The sequence below is a fragment of the Phyllobates terribilis genome, unplaced genomic scaffold, assembly GCF_046119375.1.
Source record: "Phyllobates terribilis strain yellow unplaced genomic scaffold, ASM4611937v1 Scaffold_376__1_contigs__length_1858288, whole genome shotgun sequence".
NCBI lineage: Eukaryota > Metazoa > Chordata > Amphibia > Anura > Dendrobatidae > Phyllobates > Phyllobates terribilis.
Window position 1 is genome coordinate 1,272,383 of NW_027363136.1, and position 27,304 is coordinate 1,299,686.

A 27,304-nucleotide genomic window follows, 5' to 3' on the forward strand; every position below is an offset into this window, starting at 1 on the left:
ACATTCCCACATGTCTCTGTAAAAAATACCCCTAAAACTTTAATTTCCATTACTCTCATCAGCATGCAATCCGAATTTAAAAGAAATTTACCCATAGTTAAAACACCTGATTTTTCTAAATTTATTTTAAAACCAGATGCTCCACCAAACCACACAACTGTCCTTAAAACTCTATGAAGACTCTTAATGTCCCGCACTAAAACTGACACATCATCCATATAAGCTAAAACCTTCACTTGGTCATTCCTACTGCCAGGAATAAAAAAGCCATTAATAACTTTATCTTTCCTAAAAGCAGTTAAAAGGGGTTCTATTGCACAAATGAAAAGTATAGGCGACAGGGGGCACCCCTGCTTAACCCCACAATTAATATTAATATTTTCCGATAAAAAAGCATTAATAGAAATCTTACTAAAACATAACTTATACAGACATTTAATACGTTCAATAAAAACACCAGGACATCCTATTTTTTTTAAAACGGCAAATAAAAACTCATGAGCAACCCTATCATATGCCTCCTCAAAATCAAGGGAAACAAGGGCCAAGTCCTGCTTCCTATCAGCCACATCCCATATTATATCTCTCAGTAAGATTAGCGTGTCGGTAATCTTACGATTCGGGACTGCACAAGACTGATCCACCTCAATAACCGACCCTATCACACTCTTTAATCTATTGGCCAATAGTTTTGCATATACTTTATAGTCTGTATTTAGCAGCGTAATAGGCCTCCAATTTTTAATCAGTTCTTTTCCTCCTTTTTTATATAATAAAACAATAAGGCCTTCTGCCCATGACTTGGGAATATTAAAAGAGGACTCCACTTCTGAAAACAACTCATAAAAATCTTCCCCTATAATATCCCACACAACCCTGTAAAACTCCACAGGGAGGCCATCCACACCTGGTGTCTTCTGATTTTGTAAAGTGCAAATAGTATTAAATATCTCCTCCTTAGTAAACTCCCTAGATAAAAGTAATTTTTCTTCCTCACTAAGAGCTTTATCCAGAACCTCTAAAAAATGGTTTTTCAATGATTCATCAATCTTTTTTCGAGAAAACAGATCATCATAAAACATTTTGGCCTGCAATGCTTTCCCTTCTGGGCTCACCTCACCCTCTAAGACCTCAATAAAATCCTTTTTTCCACATATTTTTTTAAAGAAAAACTTAGTGCATTTCTCATCCTCATCCAGGACCTTTACCCTAGAGTTGAAGATGATTTCTTTTCCCTTCTCTTTTAGTGCATTCTGAATTTTCTCCTTTACCTCACTAATACTGCTGTCCATATTAACTCCATTGTTTTGAAAATAATAATAACACTGCAAATTAGCATTTAACGCATCATAAAACTGCCTTTTCTCATACGCTTTCCTCTTTCCCAATTTAACAAAGAAGGTTCTGATCTTACCCTTCATAAAATCCCACCAGTCTAAAATACACTTAAAACCCTTTTTGTTAAGTTTTAATTCATTATAAAAAACCTTAAAGTCTTCTTTAAAATTCTCCCCCTGTAATAAAGAAACATTCAGTTTCCAATGCGAAGGTTTTTTCTTACCGCAAGGGTCTATTGCTAAAGTGCATCCCAATAACTTATGATCCGAAAAAGGATTAATACTTGTCTTAAAAGAGGAACATTTAAAAGAATCAGACATAAAAAAGTGATCAATCCTAGACGTAAAACCTCTGTTTGACCACGTAACTTCAAATTCTTTTTTACTACCATCCATAGCCCATGCATCCTTTAAACTGAAGGCAGAAATTATGTTCTTAAGGCAGGTTACCGACCCATCCCGTACATTATTTAACTGGCAGTTAAAATCCCCACCAATTAAAATCGGATCCGCACCTGATAAAAAAAGCTGTAAAATCTCGAATAAATGTAATCTTTGATTTTTCTCAGTATGAGCATAAATATTAAAACAACGCACCCTTTTACCCTCCCTCATTACTTCTACACATAGAATACGACCAGGGTAAATTTCCTCATACTTCACCACCTCCCACTCACTAGAGCACAAAAAACCCACCCCATCACTTTTCAATTCATTCCCACCAGAAAAAAACATGTTACCCTTCCATATTCCACGTAAATATTCATAGCTCATTTTCCTTTCTAAATTACATTCTTGTAAAAAAATAAAATCGCATTTCTCATTATTCAAAAAATCATATAATGCAGTGCGTTTGTATAAATTGTTCAACCCCTGAACATTCAGGGATACAACAGTAATCATCTTCTAGTAATAGGCCCAGGGCTAATCCCTCCGCCCTCATCTACCAAAGGTGATTTCACATCCACAATTAAGGATTCTTGATCAGAAGAACTTGAGGGAGATACATCCCCAAACAAAGAAGACGCGTCACCACGAGATTTTTTCCCACCCAAGTCCTCCATGATCTCCTGTTGCTCTTCTTCCCATGTACTCCTTTTCAAAGATTTTGAACTTAAGTCCATATTTTCCTGGGCACAAGGAATCCCTGACGACATCTCTGATAATACCGCCAGAGCAGCAACTGTATCCACAATACCTTGTTGCCCCTCCTTTTCCTCTTCCAATGTTCCTTCCTCTCTTCCATCTTCTTTCCTCTCTCCTTCTTTCTTTTTATCTTCTTTCTTCTTGTCTTCCTTCTTCTTGTCTTCCTTCTTCTTTTCTTCCTTCTTCTTTACTTCCTTCTTCTTTTCTTCCTTCTTCCTTTCTTCTTTCTTCTTTTCTTCAGCTTTCTTCCTCTCTTCTCTTTTTTCTCTATTACTTAGAGGTGCCAGAACCTCTACTTCCTGCGCCACATTAGAAGAACTTTCTGATCCTCCATCCTCCATCTGCCCACCATCCCCTTGTTTATCTTCAGCATCAGCCTCAGATGTTTGCCTGGCTTGCATTGGGCACTCTCTCGCCTGATGAACCGGGCCAGAACATACTTCACAAGGGGCGCAATTTTCATCCATATGGCCATATTTCCGACATCGTTTACAATATGGTGGCATATTAGAAAAAAACAAAAAGCCTCTATCTCTATTTATGAACACGACTGGTGGGGGTCTTAAGACACCCCCCTCCACTGACGGGTCCTTTTTAAAAACGACCTGATACAGTCTCTTGCCGTTCCAGGCCCCAAAACCAGTCGTACAACGTTTTTTCATAATTAATACGGAGCAAAACCTTCTTAAGTATGAAGTCACTTGCTCATCAGATATGAAAGGGTTATACATATGTATTGTTAGCATCCTTTGATCAAATTGAAAGCGAGGCGTGGCTGAAATTCCTTCCAATACCTCACTATGCTCACAGGCTGCAGCATATCTAAAACTGGAAAAAACCCTCTCACATACACCAGCACCTCTCAAAGTCACATCGTGTACTCCTCTGTTAGAAAATGACTGAACACAAAAGTACTCATCCTTGCTGATATGCAAGATAGGAGTAAAGACTTTCCTGTACAAAAAGTCCAAGTTTTTAACTTGCCTAAATTCCACACTCACCACAAACCGGATGGTGTCCTTCATGTAGGCATCGTCCTGATCCAAATTCATCTCCATTTCCACACAGAGAAAATTCAAAAGAAAGCCCGATGACGTCCAAAAATAACAGCACCAGACTCGATCCCTTCTGTTCAGCAGCGTCCAGAACTCCAGTCCTGAAGAAATCCTCCTCCACGATCCAGAATTCCTTCCACGCCGAAAGGTACGAGAAACACCTTCCTTCCTTCCCAATAGCAGCAGTTCCAATCGGAAAAGGCCGAGAAAGAATTCCAGTGATCACGAACCTGCCTCCTGACACCAATCACAAGGATCGTGCCAAAAGGCCGAGAAGCGATAACCAGAATTGGTTTCAAACTACGGAGCCACCCAAGGATCCTGAAAAGTCCATTTGTGGAGATGAGCTCCTGGACTCCCGTTAAGAAGACATGTTGTCAACCTCTAGATCCCTTACATGCCTGCACTTTTCGGCTTGCTGCTGCTGCAATCCACGCGTTTTAGATCTGCATAACTCCACCTCTTTAAACACAGCACCTTCACCCCCTGCTGTTCCCACCCGCCTCAACACCGTTGGAAGGGAGGAGAACCAATTAAGGCGGGGGGTGGGGTGGAACGAGCAGCTGTCTACCCTTAGCAGGAGGGCTCCTGATTACATACCTCTCCTGCTGCTGCTGCTGCTGGCTGTCCAGCAGCAGACTGAAGGTGGCTGCTGCTGTGCACATGTATATAAAGGCTCAGAGCCTATTATGACACGCGCAGCCAGCGTTCCATTGCCACATTCCATCTACTGCAGGCAGGATACCTGGCTGGCTGAATGTCGCTGAGAAGCTCACAGAGACCGCCATAAGCAACAGTTTAACAGAATGCCACAGACTAATCAACCAAACTTTTTGGGTTGGGTTCTCTTTTATAGTCTGCAGGCATTAAATGAAAGAAGTCAGTGTTCCAGCAGAAGGAGACAACGTTTCAGAAAAGGCATTGTAGCAAACCAAAAAAGAAATTTTAAGCGCAGCAGAGTAACCAGCGCACATACCTGTTAGCTCAGGTGAGTTTAAAAGGCTGCTGTTGATAACAAGGGCATTTGCTAAATAGATGGTGTGTGTGCAACAATATACTGAAAGGTCAATTATATTGTGCAGCTTATCTCACCACCTGTAGTTATTTAGGTGAAAGCTCCAAAATGCTTGCCTAATATGTCTGTTTATCCAAAAGGAAGTAAAAAGGGAGAGCTAGAAAGATAGCATTGCATCACATTACATGGCAATGCAATGCACAGTTGCTGAAGTTGAACCAAAATGAGCTTGTAATCTGGCTTCTGCAACTTTGAACATGAAAAATCCAATGAGGAGAAGAAAAGCAAAGCCAAAGAGTCCATCCCAAAATCCGACAAACAAGCAAAATGAACAAAAAACATTGAATTCAATTCTTTCTGATTTTAGAAACTGCATTAAAGAAGGGGTGCACCGGTCCTGGAGATACTGCAATACCAGGTCAATGCGTGGAGTGGACAGAGCAAGCTCTTTTTCCATCTCCCTGTTCTAAAAATCCATTTAATATATGGTCCCCAGATAGGGGACGTATCAGATATTAAACTGATAAGAACAGATACTACACTTGATCTTAGCCAAAAGGCCGAGAAGCGATAACCAGAATTGGTTTCAAACTACGGAGCCACCCAAGGATCCTGAAAAGTCCATTTGTGGAGATGAGCTCCTGGACTCCCGTTAAGAAGACATGTTGTCAACCTCTAGATCCCTTACATGCCTGCACTTTTCGGCTTGCTGCTGCTGCAATCCACGCGTTTTAGATCTGCATAACTCCACCTCTTTAAACACAGCACCTTCACCCCCTGCTGTTCCCACCCGCCTCAACACCGTTGGAAGGGAGGAGAACCAATTAAGGCGGGGGGTGGGGTGGAACGAGCAGCTGTCTACCCTTAGCAGGAGGGCTCCTGATTACATACCTCTCCTGCTGCTGCTGCTGCTGGCTGTCCAGCAGCAGACTGAAGGTGGCTGCTGCTGTGCACAGGTATATAAAGGCTCAGAGCCTATTATGACACGCGCAGCCAGCGTTCCATTGCCACATTCCATCTACTGCAGGCAGGATACCTGGCTGGCTGAATGTCGCTGAGAAGCTCACAGAGACCGCCATAAGCAACAGTTTAACAGAATGCCACAGACTAATCAACCAAACTTTTTGGGTTGGGTTCTCTTTTATAGTCTGCAGGCATTAAATGAAAGAAGTCAGTGTTCCAGCAGAAGGAGACAACGTTTCAGAAAAGGCATTGTAGCAAACCAAAAAAGAAATTTTAAGCGCAGCAGAGTAACCAGCGCACATACCTGTTAGCTCAGGTGAGTTTAAAAGGCTGCTGTTGATAACAAGGGCATTTGCTAAATAGATGGTGTGTGTGCAACAATATACTGAAAGGTCAATTATATTGTGCAGCTTATCTCACCACCTGTAGTTATTTAGGTGAAAGCTCCAAAATGCTTGCCTAATATGTCTGTTTATCCAAAAGGAAGTAAAAAGGGAGAGCTAGAAAGATAGCATTGCATCACATTACATGGCAATGCAATGCACAGTTGCTGAAGTTGAACCAAAATGAGCTTGTAATCTGGCTTCTGCAACTTTGAACATGAAAAATCCAATGAGGAGAAGAAAAGCAAAGCCAAAGAGTCCATCCCAAAATCCGACAAACAAGCAAAATGAACAAAAAACATTGAATTCAATTCTTTCTGATTTTAGAAACTGCATTAAAGAAGGGGTGCACCGGTCCTGGAGATACTGCAATACCAGGTCAATGCGTGGAGTGGACAGAGCAAGCTCTTTTTCCATCTCCCTGTTCTAAAAATCCATTTAATATATGGTCCCCAGATAGGGGACGTATCAGATATTAAACTGATAAGAACAGATACTACACTTGATCTTAGCCAAAAGGCCGAGAAGCGATAACCAGAATTGGTTTCAAACTACGGAGCCACCCAAGGATCCTGAAAAGTCCATTTGTGGAGATGAGCTCCTGGACTCCCGTTAAGAAGACATGTTGTCAACCTCTAGATCCCTTACATGCCTGCACTTTTCGGCTTGCTGCTGCTGCAATCCACGCGTTTTAGATCTGCATAACTCCACCTCTTTAAACACAGCACCTTCACCCCCTGCTGTTCCCACCCGCCTCAACACCGTTGGAAGGGAGGAGAACCAATTAAGGCGGGGGGTGGAGTGGAACGAGCAGCTGTCTACCCTTAGCAGGAGGGCTCCTGATTACATACCTCTCCTGCTGCTGCTGCTGCTGGCTGTCCAGCAGCAGACTGAAGGTGGCTGCTGCTGTGCACAGGTATATAAAGGCTCAGAGCCTATTATGACACGCGCAGCCAGCGTTCCATTGCCACATTCCATCTACTGCAGGCAGGATACCTGGCTGGCTGAATGTCGCTGAGAAGCTCACAGAGACCGCCATAAGCAACAGTTTAACAGAATGCCACAGACTAATCAACCAAACTTTTTGGGTTGGGTTCTCTTTTATAGTCTGCAGGCATTAAATGAAAGAAGTCAGTGTTCCAGCAGAAGGAGACAACGTTTCAGAAAAGGCATTGTAGCAAACCAAAAAAGAAATTTTAAGCGCAGCAGAGTAACCAGCGCACATACCTGTTAGCTCAGGTGAGTTTAAAAGGCTGCTGTTGATAACAAGGGCATTTGCTAAATAGATGGTGTGTGTGCAACAATATACTGAAAGGTCAATTATATTGTGCAGCTTATCTCACCACCTGTAGTTATTTAGGTGAAAGCTCCAAAATGCTTGCCTAATATGTCTGTTTATCCAAAAGGAAGTAAAAAGGGAGAGCTAGAAAGATAGCATTGCATCACATTACATGGCAATGCAATGCACAGTTGCTGAAGTTGAACCAAAATGAGCTTGTAATCTGGCTTCTGCAACTTTGAACATGAAAAATCCAATGAGGAGAAGAAAAGCAAAGCCAAAGAGTCCATCCCAAAATCCGACAAACAAGCAAAATGAACAAAAAACATTGAATTCAATTCTTTCTGATTTTAGAAACTGCATTAAAGAAGGGGTGCACCGGTCCTGGAGATACTGCAATACCAGGTCAATGCGTGGAGTGGACAGAGCAAGCTCTTTTTCCATCTCCCTGTTCTAAAAATCCATTTAATATATGGTCCCCAGATAGGGGACGTATCAGATATTAAACTGATAAGAACAGATACTACACTTGATCTTAGCCAAAAGGCCGAGAAGCGATAACCAGAATTGGTTTCAAACTACGGAGCCACCCAAGGATCCTGAAAAGTCCATTTGTGGAGATGAGCTCCTGGACTCCCGTTAAGAAGACATGTTGTCAACCTCTAGATCCCTTACATGCCTGCACTTTTCGGCTTGCTGCTGCTGCAATCCACGCGTTTTAGATCTGCATAACTCCACCTCTTTAAACACAGCACCTTCACCCCCTGCTGTTCCCACCCGCCTCAACACCGTTGGAAGGGAGGAGAACCAATTAAGGCGGGGGGTGGAGTGGAACGAGCAGCTGTCTACCCTTAGCAGGAGGGCTCCTGATTACATACCTCTCCTGCTGCTGCTGCTGCTGGCTGTCCAGCAGCAGACTGAAGGTGGCTGCTGCTGTGCACAGGTATATAAAGGCTCAGAGCCTATTATGACACGCGCAGCCAGCGTTCCATTGCCACATTCCATCTACTGCAGGCAGGATACCTGGCTGGCTGAATGTCGCTGAGAAGCTCACAGAGACCGCCATAAGCAACAGTTTAACAGAATGCCACAGACTAATCAACCAAACTTTTTGGGTTGGGTTCTCTTTTATAGTCTGCAGGCATTAAATGAAAGAAGTCAGTGTTCCAGCAGAAGGAGACAACGTTTCAGAAAAGGCATTGTAGCAAACCAAAAAAGAAATTTTAAGCGCAGCAGAGTAACCAGCGCACATACCTGTTAGCTCAGGTGAGTTTAAAAGGCTGCTGTTGATAACAAGGGCATTTGCTAAATAGATGGTGTGTGTGCAACAATATACTGAAAGGTCAATTATATTGTGCAGCTTATCTCACCACCTGTAGTTATTTAGGTGAAAGCTCCAAAATGCTTGCCTAATATGTCTGTTTATCCAAAAGGAAGTAAAAAGGGAGAGCTAGAAAGATAGCATTGCATCACATTACATGGCAATGCAATGCACAGTTGCTGAAGTTGAACCAAAATGAGCTTGTAATCTGGCTTCTGCAACTTTGAACATGAAAAATCCAATGAGGAGAAGAAAAGCAAAGCCAAAGAGTCCATCCCAAAATCCGACAAACAAGCAAAATGAACAAAAAACATTGAATTCAATTCTTTCTGATTTTAGAAACTGCATTAAAGAAGGGGTGCACCGGTCCTGGAGATACTGCAATACCAGGTCAATGCGTGGAGTGGACAGAGCAAGCTCTTTTTCCATCTCCCTGTTCTAAAAATCCATTTAATATATGGTCCCCAGATAGGGGACGTATCAGATATTAAACTGATAAGAACAGATACTACACTTGATCTTAGCCAAAAGGCCGAGAAGCGATAACCAGAATTGGTTTCAACTACGGAGCCACCCAAGGATCCTGAAAAGTCCATTTGTGGAGATGAGCTCCTGGACTCCCGTTAAGAAGACATGTTGTCAACCTCTAGATCCCTTACATGCCTGCACTTTTCGGCTTGCTGCTGCTGCAATCCACGCGTTTTAGATCTGCATAACTCCACCTCTTTAAACACAGCACCTTCACCCCCTGCTGTTCCCACCCGCCTCAACACCGTTGGAAGGGAGGAGAACCAATTAAGGCGGGGGGTGGGGTGGAACGAGCAGCTGTCTACCCTTAGCAGGAGGGCTCCTGATTACATACCTCTCCTGCTGCTGCTGCTGCTGGCTGTCCAGCAGCAGACTGAAGGTGGCTGCTGCTGTGCACAGGTATATAAAGGCTCAGAGCCTATTATGACACGCGCAGCCAGCGTTCCATTGCCACATTCCATCTACTGCAGGCAGGATACCTGGCTGGCTGAATGTCGCTGAGAAGCTCACAGAGACCGCCATAAGCAACAGTTTAACAGAATGCCACAGACTAATCAACCAAACTTTTTGGGTTGGGTTCTCTTTTATAGTCTGCAGGCATTAAATGAAAGAAGTCAGTGTTCCAGCAGAAGGAGACAACGTTTCAGAAAAGGCATTGTAGCAAACCAAAAAAGAAATTTTAAGCGCAGCAGAGTAACCAGCGCACATACCTGTTAGCTCAGGTGAGTTTAAAAGGCTGCTGTTGATAACAAGGGCATTTGCTAAATAGATGGTGTGTGTGCAACAATATACTGAAAGGTCAATTATATTGTGCAGCTTATCTCACCACCTGTAGTTATTTAGGTGAAAGCTCCAAAATGCTTGCCTAATATGTCTGTTTATCCAAAAGGAAGTAAAAAGGGAGAGCTAGAAAGATAGCATTGCATCACATTACATGGCAATGCAATGCACAGTTGCTGAAGTTGAACCAAAATGAGCTTGTAATCTGGCTTCTGCAACTTTGAACATGAAAAATCCAATGAGGAGAAGAAAAGCAAAGCCAAAGAGTCCATCCCAAAATCCGACAAACAAGCAAAATGAACAAAAAACATTGAATTCAATTCTTTCTGATTTTAGAAACTGCATTAAAGAAGGGGTGCACCGGTCCTGGAGATACTGCAATACCAGGTCAATGCGTGGAGTGGACAGAGCAAGCTCTTTTTCCATCTCCCTGTTCTAAAAATCCATTTAATATATGGTCCCCAGATAGGGGACGTATCAGATATTAAACTGATAAGAACAGATACTACACTTGATCTTAGCCAAAAGGCCGAGAAGCGATAACCAGAATTGGTTTCAAACTACGGAGCCACCCAAGGATCCTGAAAAGTCCATTTGTGGAGATGAGCTCCTGGACTCCCGTTAAGAAGACATGTTGTCAACCTCTAGATCCCTTACATGCCTGCACTTTTCGGCTTGCTGCTGCTGCAATCCACGCGTTTTAGATCTGCATAACTCCACCTCTTTAAACACAGCACCTTCACCCCCTGCTGTTCCCACCCGCCTCAACACCGTTGGAAGGGAGGAGAACCAATTAAGGCGGGGGGTGGGGTGGAACGAGCAGCTGTCTACCCTTAGCAGGAGGGCTCCTGATTACATACCTCTCCTGCTGCTGCTGCTGCTGGCTGTCCAGCAGCAGACTGAAGGTGGCTGCTGCTGTGCACAGGTATATAAAGGCTCAGAGCCTATTATGACACGCGCAGCCAGCGTTCCATTGCCACATTCCATCTACTGCAGGCAGGATACCTGGCTGGCTGAATGTCGCTGAGAAGCTCACAGAGACCGCCATAAGCAACAGTTTAACAGAATGCCACAGACTAATCAACCAAACTTTTTGGGTTGGGTTCTCTTTTATAGTCTGCAGGCATTAAATGAAAGAAGTCAGTGTTCCAGCAGAAGGAGACAACGTTTCAGAAAAGGCATTGTAGCAAACCAAAAAAGAAATTTTAAGCGCAGCAGAGTAACCAGCGCACATACCTGTTAGCTCAGGTGAGTTTAAAAGGCTGCTGTTGATAACAAGGGCATTTGCTAAATAGATGGTGTGTGTGCAACAATATACTGAAAGGTCAATTATATTGTGCAGCTTATCTCACCACCTGTAGTTATTTAGGTGAAAGCTCCAAAATGCTTGCCTAATATGTCTGTTTATCCAAAAGGAAGTAAAAAGGGAGAGCTAGAAAGATAGCATTGCATCACATTACATGGCAATGCAATGCACAGTTGCTGAAGTTGAACCAAAATGAGCTTGTAATCTGGCTTCTGCAACTTTGAACATGAAAAATCCAATGAGGAGAAGAAAAGCAAAGCCAAAGAGTCCATCCCAAAATCCGACAAACAAGCAAAATGAACAAAAAACATTGAATTCAATTCTTTCTGATTTTAGAAACTGCATTAAAGAAGGGGTGCACCGGTCCTGGAGATACTGCAATACCAGGTCAATGCGTGGAGTGGACAGAGCAAGCTCTTTTTCCATCTCCCTGTTCTAAAAATCCATTTAATATATGGTCCCCAGATAGGGGACGTATCAGATATTAAACTGATAAGAACAGATACTACACTTGATCTTAGCCAAAAGGCCGAGAAGCGATAACCAGAATTGGTTTCAAACTACGCAGCCACCCAAGGATCCTGAAAAGTCCATTTGTGGAGATGAGCTCCTGGACTCCCGTTAAGAAGACATGTTGTCAACCTCTAGATCCCTTACATGCCTGCACTTTTCGGCTTGCTGCTGCTGCAATCCACGCGTTTTAGATCTGAATAACTCCACCTCTTTAAACACAGCACCTTCACCCCCCGCTGTTCCCACCCGCCTCAACACCGTTGGAAGGGAGGAGAACCAATTAAGGCGGGGGGTGGGGTGGAACGAGCAGCTGTATACCCTTAGCAGGAGGGCTCCTGATTACATACCTCTCCTGCTGCTGCTGCTGCTGGCTGTCCAGCAGCAGACTGAAGGTGGCTGCTGCTGTGCACAGGTATATAAAGGCTCAGAGCCTATTATGACACGCGCAGCCAGCGTTCCATTGCCACATTCCATCTACTGCAGGCAGGATACCTGGCTGGCTGAATGTCGCTGAGAAGCTCACAGAGACCGCCATAAGCAACAGTTTAACAGAATGCCACAGACTAATCAACCAAACTTTTTGGGTTGGGTTCTCTTTTATAGTCTGCAGGCATTAAATGAAAGAAGTCAGTGTTCCAGCAGAAGGAGACAACGTTTCAGAAAAGGCATTGTAGCAAACCAAAAAAGAAATTTTAAGCGCAGCAGAGTAACCAGCGCACATACCTGTTAGCTCAGGTGAGTTTAAAAGGCTGCTGTTGATAACAAGGGCATTTGCTAAATAGATGGTGTGTGTGCAACAATATACTGAAAGGTCAATTATATTGTGCAGCTTATCTCACCACCTGTAGTTATTTAGGTGAAAGCTCCAAAATGCTTGCCTAATATGTCTGTTTATCCAAAAGGAAGTAAAAAGGGAGAGCTAGAAAGATAGCATTGCATCACATTACATGGCAATGCAATGCACAGTTGCTGAAGTTGAACCAAAATGAGCTTGTAATCTGGCTTCTGCAACTTTGAACATGAAAAATCCAATGAGGAGAAGAAAAGCAAAGCCAAAGAGTCCATCCCAAAATCCGACAAACAAGCAAAATGAACAAAAAACATTGAATTCAATTCTTTCTGATTTTAGAAACTGCATTAAAGAAGGGGTGCACCGGTCCTGGAGATACTGCAATACCAGGTCAATGCGTGGAGTGGACAGAGCAAGCTCTTTTTCCATCTCCCTGTTCTAAAAATCCATTTAATATATGGTCCCCAGATAGGGGACGTATCAGATATTAAACTGATAAGAACAGATTTTTTTGATTGAAGCTGCATCCAAGGCACTGAAAAATGTGACCGAAGTCACACCAAAACAGCGCACGAGGCGAGGATTCATGTGGACCCTTCCCGGAGGAGAGGGTCCCCAATAAACCATCCCCATCCCTCCGAGCCAGAAGGCCACAGCGAGGGTCAGGGATCTCCGATGCTCTCCCTAGCCGAAGCCGGAGAAGAGCCGTTTTTGTGCTCCCAGCTTCCATCTAGGCTGCCACCCTAGTGGAGCTGGAGCCTGTGTTGGTTTCTCAGCCCAAAGCTGACCGGACCTCCGACCGGGTTTATAAAAATTCCCCTTCCTAGCCCGGAGGCCAGGAATAGGGGGGGTTGCTCAGAAAGTATGATTGGCAAAGGTGCGGCGTGCTACGAAGCCAAGTCTTTCTGGGGTTCCCAGTCCCAGTAAGCTTGGACTCCCACCAGGGCGCCTACTCCTGGGGCACATTGCTCCAAAGCCCTCACACTTACCCAGCCTAGTGACTTCGATCCTGGAGGGCCATGTTTTCCATCAGATAACTCTATGAGCCACCTGGCGTACTAACAAGTGCACCAAACCAGTGTGTAATATGCATCAATTTACTAGGGCAGCCCAAGGACAAAACTGCCTTTTCAAAAGATACTACACTTGATCTTAGCCAAAAGGCCGAGAAGCGATAACCAGAATTGGTTTCAAACTACGGAGCCACCCAAGGATCCTGAAAAGTCCATTTGTGGAGATGAGCTCCTGGACTCCCGTTAAGAAGACATGTTGTCAACCTCTAGATCCCTTACATGCCTGCACTTTTCGGCTTGCTGCTGCTGCAATCCACGCGTTTTAGATCTGCATAACTCCACCTCTTTAAACACAGCACCTTCACCCCCTGCTGTTCCCACCCGCCTCAACACCGTTGGAAGGGAGGAGAACCAATTAAGGCGGGGGGTGGGGTGGAACGAGCAGCTGTCTACCCTTAGCAGGAGGGCTCCTGATTACATACCTCTCCTGCTGCTGCTGCTGCTGGCTGTCCAGCAGCAGACTGAAGGTGGCTGCTGCTGTGCACAGGTATATAAAGGCTCAGAGCCTATTATGACACGCGCAGCCAGCGTTCCATTGCCACATTCCATCTACTGCAGGCAGGATACCTGGCTGGCTGAATGTCGCTGAGAAGCTCACAGAGACCGCCATAAGCAACAGTTTAACAGAATGCCACAGACTAATCAACCAAACTTTTTGGGTTGGGTTCTCTTTTATAGTCTGCAGGCATTAAATGAAAGAAGTCAGTGTTCCAGCAGAAGGAGACAACGTTTCAGAAAAGGCATTGTAGCAAACCAAAAAAGAAATTTTAAGCGCAGCAGAGTAACCAGCGCACATACCTGTTAGCTCAGGTGAGTTTAAAAGGCTGCTGTTGATAACAAGGGCATTTGCTAAATAGATGGTGTGTGTGCAATAATATACTGAAAGGTCAATTATATTGTGCAGCTTATCTCACCACCTGTAGTTATTTAGGTGAAAGCTCCAAAATGCTTGCCTAATATGTCTGTTTATCCAAAAGGAAGTAAAAAGGGAGAGCTAGAAAGATAGCATTGCATCACATTACATGGCAATGCAATGCACAGTTGCTGAAGTTGAACCAAAATGAGCTTGTAATCTGGCTTCTGCAACTTTGAACATGAAAAATCCAATGAGGAGAAGAAAAGCAAAGCCAAAGAGTCCATCCCAAAATCCGACAAACAAGCAAAATGAACAAAAAACATTGAATTCAATTCTTTCTGATTTTAGAAACTGCATTAAAGAAGGGGTGCACCGGTCCTGGAGATACTGCAATACCAGGTCAATGCGTGGAGTGGACAGAGCAAGCTCTTTTTCCATCTCCCTGTTCTAAAAATCCATTTAATATATGGTCCCCAGATAGGGGACGTATCAGATATTAAACTGATAAGAACAGATACTACACTTGATCTTAGCCAAAAGGCCGAGAAGCGATAACCAGAATTGGTTTCAAACTACGGAGCCACCCAAGGATCCTGAAAAGTCCATTTGTGGAGATGAGCTCCTGGACTCCCGTTAAGAAGACATGTTGTCAACCTCTAGATCCCTTACATGCCTGCACTTTTCGGCTTGCTGCTGCTGCAATCCACGCGTTTTAGATCTGCATAACTCCACCTCTTTAAACACAGCACCTTCACCCCCTGCTGTTCCCACCCGCCTCAACACCGTTGGAAGGGAGGAGAACCAATTAAGGCGGGGGGTGGGGTGGAACGAGCAGCTGTCTACCCTTAGCAGGAGGGCTCCTGATTACATACCTCTCCTGCTGCTGCTGCTGCTGGCTGTCCAGCAGCAGACTGAAGGTGGCTGCTGCTGTGCACAGGTATATAAAGGCTCAGAGCCTATTATGACACGCGCAGCCAGCGTTCCATTGCCACATTCCATCTACTGCAGGCAGGATACCTGGCTGGCTGAATGTCGCTGAGAAGCTCACAGAGACCGCCATAAGCAACAGTTTAACAGAATGCCACAGACTAATCAACCAAACTTTTTGGGTTGGGTTCTCTTTTATAGTCTGCAGGCATTAAATGAAAGAAGTCAGTGTTCCAGCAGAAGGAGACAACGTTTCAGAAAAGGCATTGTAGCAAACCAAAAAAGAAATTTTAAGCGCAGCAGAGTAACCAGCGCACATACCTGTTAGCTCAGGTGAGTTTAAAAGGCTGCTGTTGATAACAAGGGCATTTGCTAAATAGATGGTGTGTGTGCAATAATATACTGAAAGGTCAATTATATTGTGCAGCTTATCTCACCACCTGTAGTTATTTAGGTGAAAGCTCCAAAATGCTTGCCTAATATGTCTGTTTATCCAAAAGGAAGTAAAAAGGGAGAGCTAGAAAGATAGCATTGCATCACATTACATGGCAATGCAATGCACAGTTGCTGAAGTTGAACCAAAATGAGCTTGTAATCTGGCTTCTGCAACTTTGAACATGAAAAATCCAATGAGGAGAAGAAAAGCAAAGCCAAAGAGTCCATCCCAAAATCCGACAAACAAGCAAAATGAACAAAAAACATTGAATTCAATTCTTTCTGATTTTAGAAACTGCATTAAAGAAGGGGTGCACCGGTCCTGGAGATACTGCAATACCAGGTCAATGCGTGGAGTGGACAGAGCAAGCTCTTTTTCCATCTCCCTGTTCTAAAAATCCATTTAATATATGGTCCCCAGATAGGGGACGTATCAGATATTAAACTGATAAGAACAGATACTACACTTGATCTTAGCCAAAAGGCCGAGAAGCGATAACCAGAATTGGTTTCAAACTACGGAGCCACCCAAGGATCCTGAAAAGTCCATTTGTGGAGATGAGCTCCTGGACTCCCGTTAAGAAGACATGTTGTCAACCTCTAGATCCCTTACATGCCTGCACTTTTCGGCTTGCTGCTGCTGCAATCCACGCGTTTTAGATCTGCATAACTCCACCTCTTTAAACACAGCACCTTCACCCCCTGCTGTTCCCACCCGCCTCAACACCGTTGGAAGGGAGGAGAACCAATTAAGGCGGGGGGTGGGGTGGAACGAGCAGCTGTCTACCCTTAGCAGGAGGGCTCCTGATTACATACCTCTCCTGCTGCTGCTGCTGCTGGCTGTCCAGCAGCAGACTGAAGGTGGCTGCTGCTGTGCACAGGTATATAAAGGCTCAGAGCCTATTATGACACGCGCAGCCAGCGTTCCATTGCCACATTCCATCTACTGCAGGCAGGATACCTGGCTGGCTGAATGTCGCTGAGAAGCTCACAGAGACCGCCATAAGCAACAGTTTAACAGAATGCCACAGACTAATCAACCAAACTTTTTGGGTTGGGTTCTCTTTTATAGTCTGCAGGCATTAAATGAAAGAAGTCAGTGTTCCAGCAGAAGGAGACAACGTTTCAGAAAAGGCATTGTAGCAAACCAAAAAAGAAATTTTAAGCGCAGCAGAGTAACCAGCGCACATACCTGTTAGCTCAGGTGAGTTTAAAAGGCTGCTGTTGATAACAAGGGCATTTGCTAAATAGATGGTGTGTGTGCAACAATATACTGAAAGGTCAATTATATTGTGCAGCTTATCTCACCACCTGTAGTTATTTAGGTGAAAGCTCCAAAATGCTTGCCTAATATGTCTGTTTATCCAAAAGGAAGTAAAAAGGGAGAGCTAGAAAGATAGCATTGCATCACATTACATGGCAATGCAATGCACAGTTGCTGAAGTTGAACCAAAATGAGCTTGTAATCTGGCTTCTGCAACTTTGAACATGAAAAATCCAATGAGGAGAAGAAAAGCAAAGCCAAAGAGTCCATCCCAAAATCCGACAAACAAGCAAAATTGTAACATACCTGGCGGCGTCCTTGCATGGTGGTCCATCTCCCACTGTGCAAGAGCGCGCACTTGATCTCCAGTCCAGAATGTCTCTCTGGCTTCCCTCCTTGCTGTCTGTTTGTCTGTTTTGGCTGCATAGGGCGACACCCGCTGAACTTACTGTTTCTTGTACCTGCTGTGGACACGCCCCTGTTGCACCTTCAGCCTATTGCTGTCCATCTTTGGGTATTTATACCACCTTCTTCCTCAAGATGGCGCCTGAGCATTGTGTCCTGTCAGTCGGCTTTTTGTCTCTGACATGCCAGGTCCTATCCTGTTTTCCTGCCTGTTTTCCAGTTCTGTGTCTGAACTGTGGTCTGTTTTTGTGAACACGCTTCTTGCCTGTTCTTTCGCCTTCTAGGGGCCGTATTCCTAGATCTGCCTGTCTGTGCCTTGCGGTATCTGTTCCCGTCTGAACAGAGTCCTGTTTGCGTCCCTGCCTTGTGGTATCTGTTCCTGTCTGAACTGAGTCCTGTCTATTTCTCCTGTCTTGCAGTATCTGTTCCCGTGTCTGAACTGAGTCCTGTCTATGTCTCCTGCCTTGTGGTATCAGTTCCCGTGTCTGAACTGAGTCCTGTCTGTGTACTCTTGCCTGCTGCCTTTCCTGGAGGCTGTATTTCCAGGCCTGTCTGAACACGCTCCTAGCCTGTTCCTCCCGCCTTCTAGGGGCCGATTACCTAGATCCGTTCCTGTATCTTGTCTGTCCTGTCTGAACACGCTCCTTGCCTGTTCGTCCCGCCTCTCTGGGGGCCGTATTCCCAGACCCGCTCCTGTATCCCGCTGCAGTGTCGGTCTCTTCCGTACACTCAGTTCCAGTCTGAACTCTCTCCTATCCTTTACCTGTTTTGCCTCTGTCTGTTCCTTTCCTTTTTCTGCAGAGTCTGAACTCGTACCTAACTCCTGCTTGTTGTCTCTGTACTCCCGTTTGTGAGTTTGTGGTCCCCTCGCTACTTCACTGCAAGTACCCTGTGGGTATCTGGCTCTGCCTTTCCCTTCCTGTCTGTTCCGTGTGAACAGAGCCCTGTCCGTCCTGCTCTGACTCCTTGCTCACTGCTCCGGCAGTCCTGTCCTGCCCTGCTTCTGCCCGCTGCTCCGGCAGTCCTGTCCTGCCCTGCTTCTGCCCGCTGCTCCGGCAGTCCTGTCCTGCCCTGCTTCTGCCCGCTGCTCCGGCAGTCCTGTCCTGCCCTGCTTCTGCCCGCTGCTCCGGCAGTCCTGTCCTGCCCTGCTTCTGCCCGCTGCTCTGGCAGTCCTGTCCTGCCCTGCTTCTGCCCGCTGCTTCGGCAGTCCTGTCCTGTCCTGCCCTGCTTCTGCCCGCTGCTCCGGCAGTCCTGTCCTGTCCTGCCCTGCTTCTGCCCGCTGCTCCGGCAGTCCTGTCCTGTCCTGCCCTGCTTCTGCCCGCTGCTCCGGCAGTCCTGTCCTGTCCTGCCCTGCTTCTGCCCGCTGCTCCGGCAGTCCTGTCCTGTCCTGCCCTGCTTCTGCCCGCTGCTCCGGCAGTCCTGTCCTGTCCTGCCCTGCTTCTGCCCGCTGCTCCGGCAGTCCTGTCCTGTCCTGCCCTGCTTCTGCCCGCTGCTCCGGCAGTCCTGTCCTGTCCTGCCCTGCTTCTGCCCGCTGCTCCGGCAGTCCTGTCCTGTCCTGCCCTGCTTCTGCCCGCTGCTCCGGCAGTCCTGTCCTGTCCTGCCCTGCTTCTGCCCGCTGATCCGGCAGTCCTGTCCTGCCCTGCTTCTGCCCGCTGATCCGGCAGTCCTGTCCTGCCCTGCTTCTGCCCGCTGCTCCGGCAGTCCTGTCCTGCCCTGCTTGTGCTCGCTGCTCCTGCAGCCCCGTCCTGCTCTGTTCTTGCCCACCGCTTTGGGCGTTCCCTCTCTGCTGTGGTTGTCTACCGCATCTGCGGTTCTGTGACCCAGTCTGTACTGGGTCTTAACCTTTCTGTGCTCCAGCCCGTCCTTTCGGCCAGTACCTCCCTGCCTGCATACTCGCCTGTATCCACCCCTCTGCATACCTGCCATGTTTGCTTACATCCACCAGTCTGTGCCAGCCTAACCTGCCTGTTCCAGTAATTCCAGTGTGGGTCAACCCCCGTGTCCGGAGTTTGACCTGGAGTAGCACCTGGTCCCTCTGCCCGGTTTCTCCCTGGTGCACTGGCGTCATATGCCGTCGTGCCACCTTGGTCGGATCGGCCAGATACTTAGTCACGCCCCTCCAGGCACTCTCCGGTCCATGGTCCAGTGGAACCACAACACCCGCACACGCCAGTCAGTCCGGGCGTGTGCATAACAGCATGCTCAGGCCATGGTTCCCGTTGAGCCCCACGGCCTTCGCTCTCTGAGAAGTTTTCCAGCGAATACATGCATTAAAAATAAATAAATAAAAGTTGTTTTTTTTCTCAGCTGAGTTCCAGGCGAATTACGCACCCGTCCAGATGGATCTATCTGCTCTCGTTCCTGCGGATCCGCCACGTTACTATGGGGATCCAAGACAAAGTCGTGCATTTGTGGAGCAATGCATGCTACACTTCAAGTTCTACCCTCTATGTTTTCCCACCGATCGGGTTAAGGTGGCATTCATTATGTCTTACCTGGCGGGTGATGCCTTGGAATGGATCAACCCCCTATATGAAACACGGGATCCGATCCTCCTGGACCTAATGGCCTTCCTGGTGGCCTTTCTAATGGTCTTCGATGATCCTAACCCGGAGGCTCCTGCTGAAGCTTCACCTCCCAATATCCCGGAGCAGCCCCGATGGGTAATGTGTGTGGGTAGCGCAATAGTCCTCCAGCCCAATGAGACTACTGCCCACCCAGAATCCTCACAGGGTGACTACGCTTTCCGGAATACTTCTCCCAACCTCAAGAGGCAGTCCAGACGTGCTAGACGTAGAGGCAAGCCGTCACGCCAGGGTCTGTCCTCCCTGAGACCTCCTGACCCCAACCTTGAAGTCCCTACTGAAGCTTCATCTCCCTGTATCCCGGAGAAGCCCCAATGGGTAATGTGTGTGGATAGTGCTCCGGTTCTCCTGCCCGAAGAGACTTCTGCCCATCCAGACTCCACACAGGAGAACTTCCTGCACCCAGCATCAGATGCTTCACCCACTTTAACCGGTGTGCATGTCCAAGGATGCTCCAAAGCTGTTGTTACCTCAGAGTCTGTGCACCTCTACTACCTGGCGGAGGACCCCCTGTTGCCTCCTGAATCCTCCGGGATACCACTCGATGACAAATGGAGAGAGACTTCTCTACACTCGGTACTCGATACTTTGTCCGCTTCGTCCTGTGAGCCTGACAATGGGTACCCCAAAGTGGTAGTTACCCCCGAGTCTCTACACCCCTCCGACCAGGCGGAGGACCTCCAGTTGTCTCCAGAACCCTTCGGGGTGCTACCTGGTAGCGAAAGGACAGAGACTCTCCTATACTCTGTACCTGATACCTCGCTCGCTTCGTCCAGTGAGTCCAACCTAGTGTACTCCGAAGCAGAGGTTACTCCCGAGTCTCTACACCCCTCCGACCAGGCGGAGGACCTCCAGTTGTGTCCAGAACCCTTCGGGGTGCTACCTGGTAGCGAAAGGACAGAGACTCTCCTTTACTCTGTACCTGATACCTCGCTCGCTTCGTCCAGTGAGTCCAACCTAGTGTACTCCGAAGCAGAGGTTAATCCCGAGTCTCTACACCCCTCCGACCAGGCGGAGGACCTCCAGTTGTCTCCAGAACCCTTCAGGGTGCCACCTGGTGGTGAATGGACAGAGACTTTCCTATATCCTGGATCTGATACCTCGCTTGCTTCGTCCAGTGAGTCCGACCTTGTGTACTCTGAAGCAGATGTTTTCTCTGAGCCTCTGCACTCTTCTGACCCGGCGGAGGACCTCCAGTTGTTTCCTGAATTCTCCGGGGTACCACCAGATAACAAAGAGACAGTGACTTTTCCTCATTATGTACCTGATAACCCGTCTATTTCTTCCTGTGAGCTTGACAAGATGTACCTCGAAGCAGAGATTACCCCCAAGTCTCTGTCCCCCTCCAACCCGGTGAAGGACTTCCAGTCGTCTCCTGTACCCTCTGGGGTGCCACCTGAAAATATGTGGAGAGAGACTTCCTTGTGTGCTGTTCCTGGTACTCCACCCGTTTCGTCTGTTGCTAGGGATGGCTGGATAGGAGGTAGCATCCTAGCTAACCAGATGAAATCAATTTTTCCTGTGGACAGTGGAAGTGATCTCCTTGAAGTGAACGACTGGTCCTCGAATTCCCTGCGGAAGATTCTGGCAGGCCTGAAGAAGAGGGGGCGTAAGGGGGGGGTACTGTAACATACCTGGCGGCGTCCTTGCATGGTGGTCCATCTCCCACTGTGCAAGAGCGCGCACTTGATCTCCAGTCCAGAATGTCTCTCTGGCTTCCCTCCTTGCTGTCTGTTTGTCTGTTTTGGCTGCATAGGGCGACACCCGCTGAACTTACTGTTTCTTGTACCTGCTGTGGACACGCCCCTGTTGCACCTTCAGCCTATTGCTGTCCATCTTTGGGTATTTATACCACCTTCTTCCTCAAGATGGCGCCTGAGCATTGTGTCCTGTCAGTCGGCTTTTTGTCTCTGACATGCCAGGTCCTATCCTGTTTTCCTGCCTGTTTTCCAGTTCTGTGTCTGAACTGTGGTCTGTTTTTGTGAACACGCTTCTTGCCTGTTCTTTCGCCTTCTAGGGGCCGTATTCCTAGATCTGCCTGTCTGTGCCTTGCGGTATCTGTTCCCGTCTGAACAGAGTCCTGTTTGTGTCCCTGCCTTGTGGTATCTGTTCCTGTCTGAACTGAGTCCTGTCTATTTCTCCTGTCTTGCAGTATCTGTTCCCGTGTCTGAACTGAGTCCTGTCTATGTCTCCTGCCTTGTGGTATCAGTTCCCGTGTCTGAACTGAGTCCTGTCTGTGTACTCTTGCCTGCTGCCTTTCCTGGAGGCTGTATTTCCAGGCCTGTCTGAACACGCTCCTAGCCTGTTCCTCCCGCCTTCTAGGGGCCGATTACCTAGATCCGTTCCTGTATCTTGTCTGTCCTGTCTGAACACGCTCCTTGCCTGTTCGTCCCGCCTCTCTGGGGGCCGTATTCCCAGACCCGCTCCTGTATCCCGCTGCAGTGTCGGTCTCTTCCGTACACTCAGTTCCAGTCTGAACTCTCTCCTATCCTTTACCTGTTTTGCCTCTGTCTGTTCCTTTCCTTTTTCTGCAGAGTCTGAACTCGTACCTAACTCCTGCTTGTTGTCTCTGTACTCCCGTTTGTGAGTTTGTGGTCCCCTCGCTACTTCACTGCAAGTACCCTGTGGGTATCTGGCTCTGCCTTTCCCTTCCTGTCTGTTCCGTGTGAACAGAGCCCTGTCCGTCCTGCTCTGACTCCTTGCTCACTGCTCCGGCAGTCCTGTCCTGCCCTGCTTCTGCCCGCTGCTCCGGCAGTCCTGTCCTGCCCTGCTTCTGCCCGCTGCTCCGGCAGTCCTGTCCTGCCCTGCTTCTGCCCGCTGCTCCGGCAGTCCTGTCCTGCCCTGCTTCTGCCCGCTGCTCCGGCAGTCCTGTCCTGCCCTGCTTCTGCCCGCTGCTCTGGCAGTCCTGTCCTGCCCTGCTTCTGCCCGCTGCTTCGGCAGTCCTGTCCTGTCCTGCCCTGCTTCTGCCCGCTGCTCCGGCAGTCCTGTCCTGTCCTGCCCTGCTTCTGCCCGCTGCTCCGGCAGTCCTGTCCTGCCCTGCCCTGCTTCTGCCCGCTGCTCCGGCAGTCCTGTCCTGTCCTGCCCTGCTTCTGCCCGCTGCTCCGGCAGTCCTGTCCTGTCCTGCCCTGCTTCTGCCCGCTGCTCCGGCAGTCCTGTCCTGTCCTGCCCTGCTTCTGCCCGCTGCTCCGGCAGTCCTGTCCTGTCCTGCCCTGCTTCTGCCCGCTGCTCCGGCAGTCCTGTCCTGTCCTGCCCTGCTTCTGCCCGCTGCTCCGGCAGTCCTGTCCTGTCCTGCCCTGCTTCTGCCCGCTGCTCCGGCAGTCCTGTCCTGTCCTGCCCTGCTTCTGCCCGCTGATCCGGCAGTCCTGTCCTGCCCTGCTTCTGCCCGCTGATCCGGCAGTCCTGTCCTGCCCTGCTTCTGCCCGCTGCTCCGGCAGTCCTGTCCTGCCCTGCTTGTGCTCGCTGCTCCTGCAGCCCCGTCCTGCTCTGTTCTTGCCCACCGCTTTGGGCGTTCCCTCTCTGCTGTGGTTGTCTACCGCATCTGCGGTTCTGTGACCCAGTCTGTACTGGGTCTTAACCTTTCTGTGCTCCAGCCCGTCCTTTCGGCCAGTACCTCCCTGCCTGCATACTCGCCTGTATCCACCCCTCTGCATACCTGCCGTGTTTGCTTACATCCACCAGTCTGTGCCAGCCTAACCTGCCTGTTCCAGTAATTCCAGTGTGGGTCAACCCCCGTGTCCGGAGTTTGACCTGGAGTAGCACCTGGTCCCTCTGCCCGGTTTCTCCCTGGTGCACTGGCGTCGTATGCCGTCGTGCCACCTTGGTCGGATCGGCCAGATACTTAGTCACGCCCCTCCAGGCACTCTCCGGTCCATGGTCCAGTGGAACCACAACACCCGCACACGCCAGTCAGTCCGGGCGTGTGCATAACAAAAATGAACAAAAAACATTGAATTCAATTCTTTCTGATTTTAGAAACTGCATTAAAGAAGGGGTGCACCGGTCCTGGAGATACTGCAATACCAGGTCAATGCGTGGAGTGGACAGAGCAAGCTCTTTTTCCATCTCCCTATTCTAAAAATCCATTTAATATATGGTCCCCAGATAGGGGACGTATCAGATATTAAACTGATAAGAACAGATTTTTTTTTTTTAATTTGGCTATCCCCTGCAGAGGGATAAAACCGTTTATTAAAACTTTAACAAATTACAAGCATAATTAAACAAATACCAAACGTTAAAAGACAAATGAAATTTACAAAACAAAAAAATACAAAGATTTTAAATAATTAGGTTCCATTGGTCAACAAGCCATTTTTTGGAAATATGTACATTCTTCTTTTTGTCAATTAAATAATAAGTATACATTTCACATAAACATAAACTTAAAACATCATTCACTGATAAAACATCTTGTTTAAAAATAGCAATGTTGCGCGCTTTCCAGAGAGATGACTTGGCGCAGTTCACTGTCTTCCAAGCCATTGTGTACTGGTCCATTGTGGGGCATTCCATAAGTCCGTATAGCACAGTTTTATATGTAAAGTCCTTGAGGTCTGCCACCCTTTCCAGTAGGGGGAGCAGTCTTCTCCAGAAATCCTTTGCAAAATTACATGTCCATAATAGATGTTCCACCGTTTCCTCGTCTTGGCATCCGGCTCTTGGGCAGATGGCAGACCGCACAAATCCTCTTCTGTATTGGAATGCCCGGCAAGGAAGACAGCGGTGCATGCAACTCCAAGCCAGATCTCTCTGTTCATTAAAAAGATAAAAAACGTTAATCATTTTCCAGATAGACATAGATTTGTCATCATCATATCTGTCAACATTACATATTTCCTCACTTTTTCGTATTTCTTTAATTAGTTTCTTACTATTTCTTAATTCCTCTATTTTCTTAGTCCCTAAATTAAAATCGGACACTATTTTCCTTAAAATCTCATAATGCGGCGACAAATTAAAAGCATGGGGCACAGATATATTTACTTCATACCATCCAAACTTTCTCATAAAAAATCCTGTATTAAAACGCATAAAAAAGGACCAATAGTGATTCTTAAAAAGGGCATTAAAACAGTAAACGAACAGATGGATTAAAAGAAACCTATTAAAATCTGGAAAATCTTTACCACCTTTTACTTTTGATTTCATCACGATTTCTCTTTTCAGCTTTTCCATTTTTGAGTTCCAAAAGAAGGTAAAACAGGTTTTGGTTATCTTTTTTAAAACATTAACAGGCGGGGGGAAAACCATGCTAAGATACAATAAAAGAGGTAAAATCACCATCTTTAAAACCAATACTTTACCCTCCATTGTAAGTCTCCTCATGTTCCACATACATATTTTCGTATTTACTTTCTGTGTAACTGTTTCCCAACTATCATAACCATCATTATTTTCAGTGAATGATATACCTAAAATGGAAATGGATTCGGAGACATTAATTGGTACATCACGTAAAATCATCCCCCCAACACTTAAAATGTTACACTTATTAAAATTGATTTTAAAACCAGAAGCTAGGCAAAAGGATTGCACTTGATGGAGAGTGGCCGTAAGTGATGGTGCATCTGTACACAAGACCGCCACGTCATCCATGTAGCCTACAACCTTGGCCTCCAAACCACCGCTTCCAGGCAGAGGGACACCGCATATCTGTTTATTTTGGCGTATTGCACATAACATTGGTTCCAGTGCACAGATAAACAGTAGGGGGGACAGAGGGCATCCCTGTTTCACCCCTGACCGTAAAAATACCTCTTGTGTCTTAAAACCATTCACTAAAATCTTACTTGTACAATCCTTGTAAAATGCTTTAAGCGATAGTAAAAACCCTTCTGGTATGCCCATTTTCTCTAAAACTTTAAAAAGATAAAAGTGTGAGACACGGTCAAATGCTTTTTCAAAATCAATAGATAAAATCGCCATTTTCCCCTTTCTGTCTTTCACATCCTCAATACAGTCTTTCACTAAATTCAGATTGTCCCATATACTGCGCCCCGGCACCCCACACACTTGATTAGAATGAATAACTTTGCTGATGACTTCTTTTAGACGATTTGCACAAATTTTAGCCATTATTTTATAGTCACAATTTAAAAGTGTTATTGGTCTCCAGTTTTCTAATTTTGATTTATCGCCTTTTTTGTATAGGAGGGAGACTTCACCTTTCTTCCAGGAATTTAATAAAACCTTATTATTAAAAACCTCAGTAAACAAATAAAACAAATCATCTTTTAAAATATCATAAAAACATATATAAAATTCTATTGGGATGCCATCAGGACCAGGGACCTTTCCAGTTTTAAAACTTTTAATAGTTTTTAACACTTCTTGTTCCGTTAAAACTTGGGATAAAAACTTTTGGGATGCGGGATCTAAAACAGCTGTTAGTCCTTGCAGCGAATCATCCATTAATTTATTATCTATATTTTTTCCATTAAAAAGATTAGAAAAAAAAACCTCAACTTTACCCAGCATATTTTTTATATTATTCTCACCATCTATATGGTCAATTATCACTTTTTCTTTTTTATTTTTCCTAAAAAAATATCTGGAACACTTTTCATTTTCTTCTATATGTTGTACTCTAGAACGAAAAATTATCTCTTTTCCTTTTTGTTCTAGCCATTTTGAAATCTCTTCTTTTAAGTTTGAAATATCAACTTGTACATCTATCCCATTGTCTCTGAGCTTAAACAATGTTTGTAGGCGGGTATTTAAAATTCTATATTCTTCATATTTTTCTTTGGCTCTACATATACTCTTTTTAATAAAAAAGTCTTTTATTTTTACTTTCATTCTATCCCACCATACACTCATAGTCTCATTTGTTTTTTTCCCTTTTCTACATTTCCTATAAAACTCAATAAAATCTGATAAAATCTGCGGGTCGGTTAAAAGGGATACGTTCATTTTCCAGCTTTTCTTACCACATTTTTTGTTGTCATTTACTTTTATGGTAAAGGATAAAAGTTTATGGTCTGAAAATATATTAGTTAAAACTTCACATTTGGCAGGTATTGTTTTATCTGAACCAAAAATAAAATCAATCCTAGAGCTACAATTAGCATTGCTCCAAGTGAAACCGGCGTCCTCTGGGCTGTCACTATGACACTCTTTATATATGTCTATCAATTTAGCATCTTTGACTATATCATGTAGCATACCTGAGGTTTTATCGTAGTTCCTGCTTACAGAGCTGGAGCGCCGGTTTTCACCTTTTAAAACACAATTAAAATCCCCTGCTAAGATAAAAGGTTCAGAGTTATTAATGAATAATGGTAAAAGATCAAGCATTTCGGCTCTTTCATTTTTCTCTGGGGATCCATAAAAATTTAAAAACT

At 46.0% G+C, this 27,304-nt stretch overlaps 10 non-coding genes and 1 pseudogene across 10 annotated transcripts; all 11 read right to left on the minus strand.

The window, feature by feature from the left end:
- Nucleotides 1-4,934: 4,934 nt before the first annotated feature.
- On the minus strand, nt 4,935-5,125 carry LOC141223518 (U2 spliceosomal RNA). Its single transcript, XR_012291118.1, has one exon. It is a non-coding gene; the product is annotated as a U2 spliceosomal RNA (small nuclear RNA).
- A 1,115-nt stretch (nt 5,126-6,240) lies between these two features.
- Nucleotides 6,241-6,431, minus strand: LOC141223530 (U2 spliceosomal RNA). The gene has a single exon (XR_012291120.1). It is a non-coding gene; the product is annotated as a U2 spliceosomal RNA (small nuclear RNA).
- A 1,115-nt stretch (nt 6,432-7,546) lies between these two features.
- Nucleotides 7,547-7,737, minus strand: LOC141223542 (U2 spliceosomal RNA). Its single transcript, XR_012291122.1, has one exon. It is a non-coding gene; the product is annotated as a U2 spliceosomal RNA (small nuclear RNA).
- A 1,115-nt stretch (nt 7,738-8,852) lies between these two features.
- LOC141223553 (U2 spliceosomal RNA) lies at nt 8,853-9,043 on the minus strand. The gene has a single exon (XR_012291123.1). It is a non-coding gene; the product is annotated as a U2 spliceosomal RNA (small nuclear RNA).
- A 1,114-nt stretch (nt 9,044-10,157) lies between these two features.
- Nucleotides 10,158-10,348, minus strand: LOC141223556 (U2 spliceosomal RNA). Its single transcript, XR_012291125.1, has one exon. It is a non-coding gene; the product is annotated as a U2 spliceosomal RNA (small nuclear RNA).
- Nucleotides 10,349-11,463: 1,115 nt separating this feature from the next.
- LOC141223557 (U2 spliceosomal RNA) lies at nt 11,464-11,654 on the minus strand. Its single transcript, XR_012291126.1, has one exon. It is a non-coding gene; the product is annotated as a U2 spliceosomal RNA (small nuclear RNA).
- A 1,115-nt stretch (nt 11,655-12,769) lies between these two features.
- Nucleotides 12,770-12,952, minus strand: LOC141223446 (U2 spliceosomal RNA). Its single transcript, XR_012291067.1, has one exon. It is a non-coding gene; the product is annotated as a U2 spliceosomal RNA (small nuclear RNA).
- A 524-nt stretch (nt 12,953-13,476) lies between these two features.
- LOC141223526 (U2 spliceosomal RNA) lies at nt 13,477-13,592 on the minus strand (annotated as a pseudogene).
- Nucleotides 13,593-14,707: 1,115 nt separating this feature from the next.
- LOC141223558 (U2 spliceosomal RNA) lies at nt 14,708-14,898 on the minus strand. Its single transcript, XR_012291127.1, has one exon. It is a non-coding gene; the product is annotated as a U2 spliceosomal RNA (small nuclear RNA).
- A 1,115-nt stretch (nt 14,899-16,013) lies between these two features.
- Nucleotides 16,014-16,204, minus strand: LOC141223559 (U2 spliceosomal RNA). The gene has a single exon (XR_012291128.1). It is a non-coding gene; the product is annotated as a U2 spliceosomal RNA (small nuclear RNA).
- Nucleotides 16,205-23,947: 7,743 nt separating this feature from the next.
- Nucleotides 23,948-24,138, minus strand: LOC141223483 (U2 spliceosomal RNA). Its single transcript, XR_012291098.1, has one exon. It is a non-coding gene; the product is annotated as a U2 spliceosomal RNA (small nuclear RNA).
- Nucleotides 24,139-27,304: the final 3,166 nt, after the last annotated feature.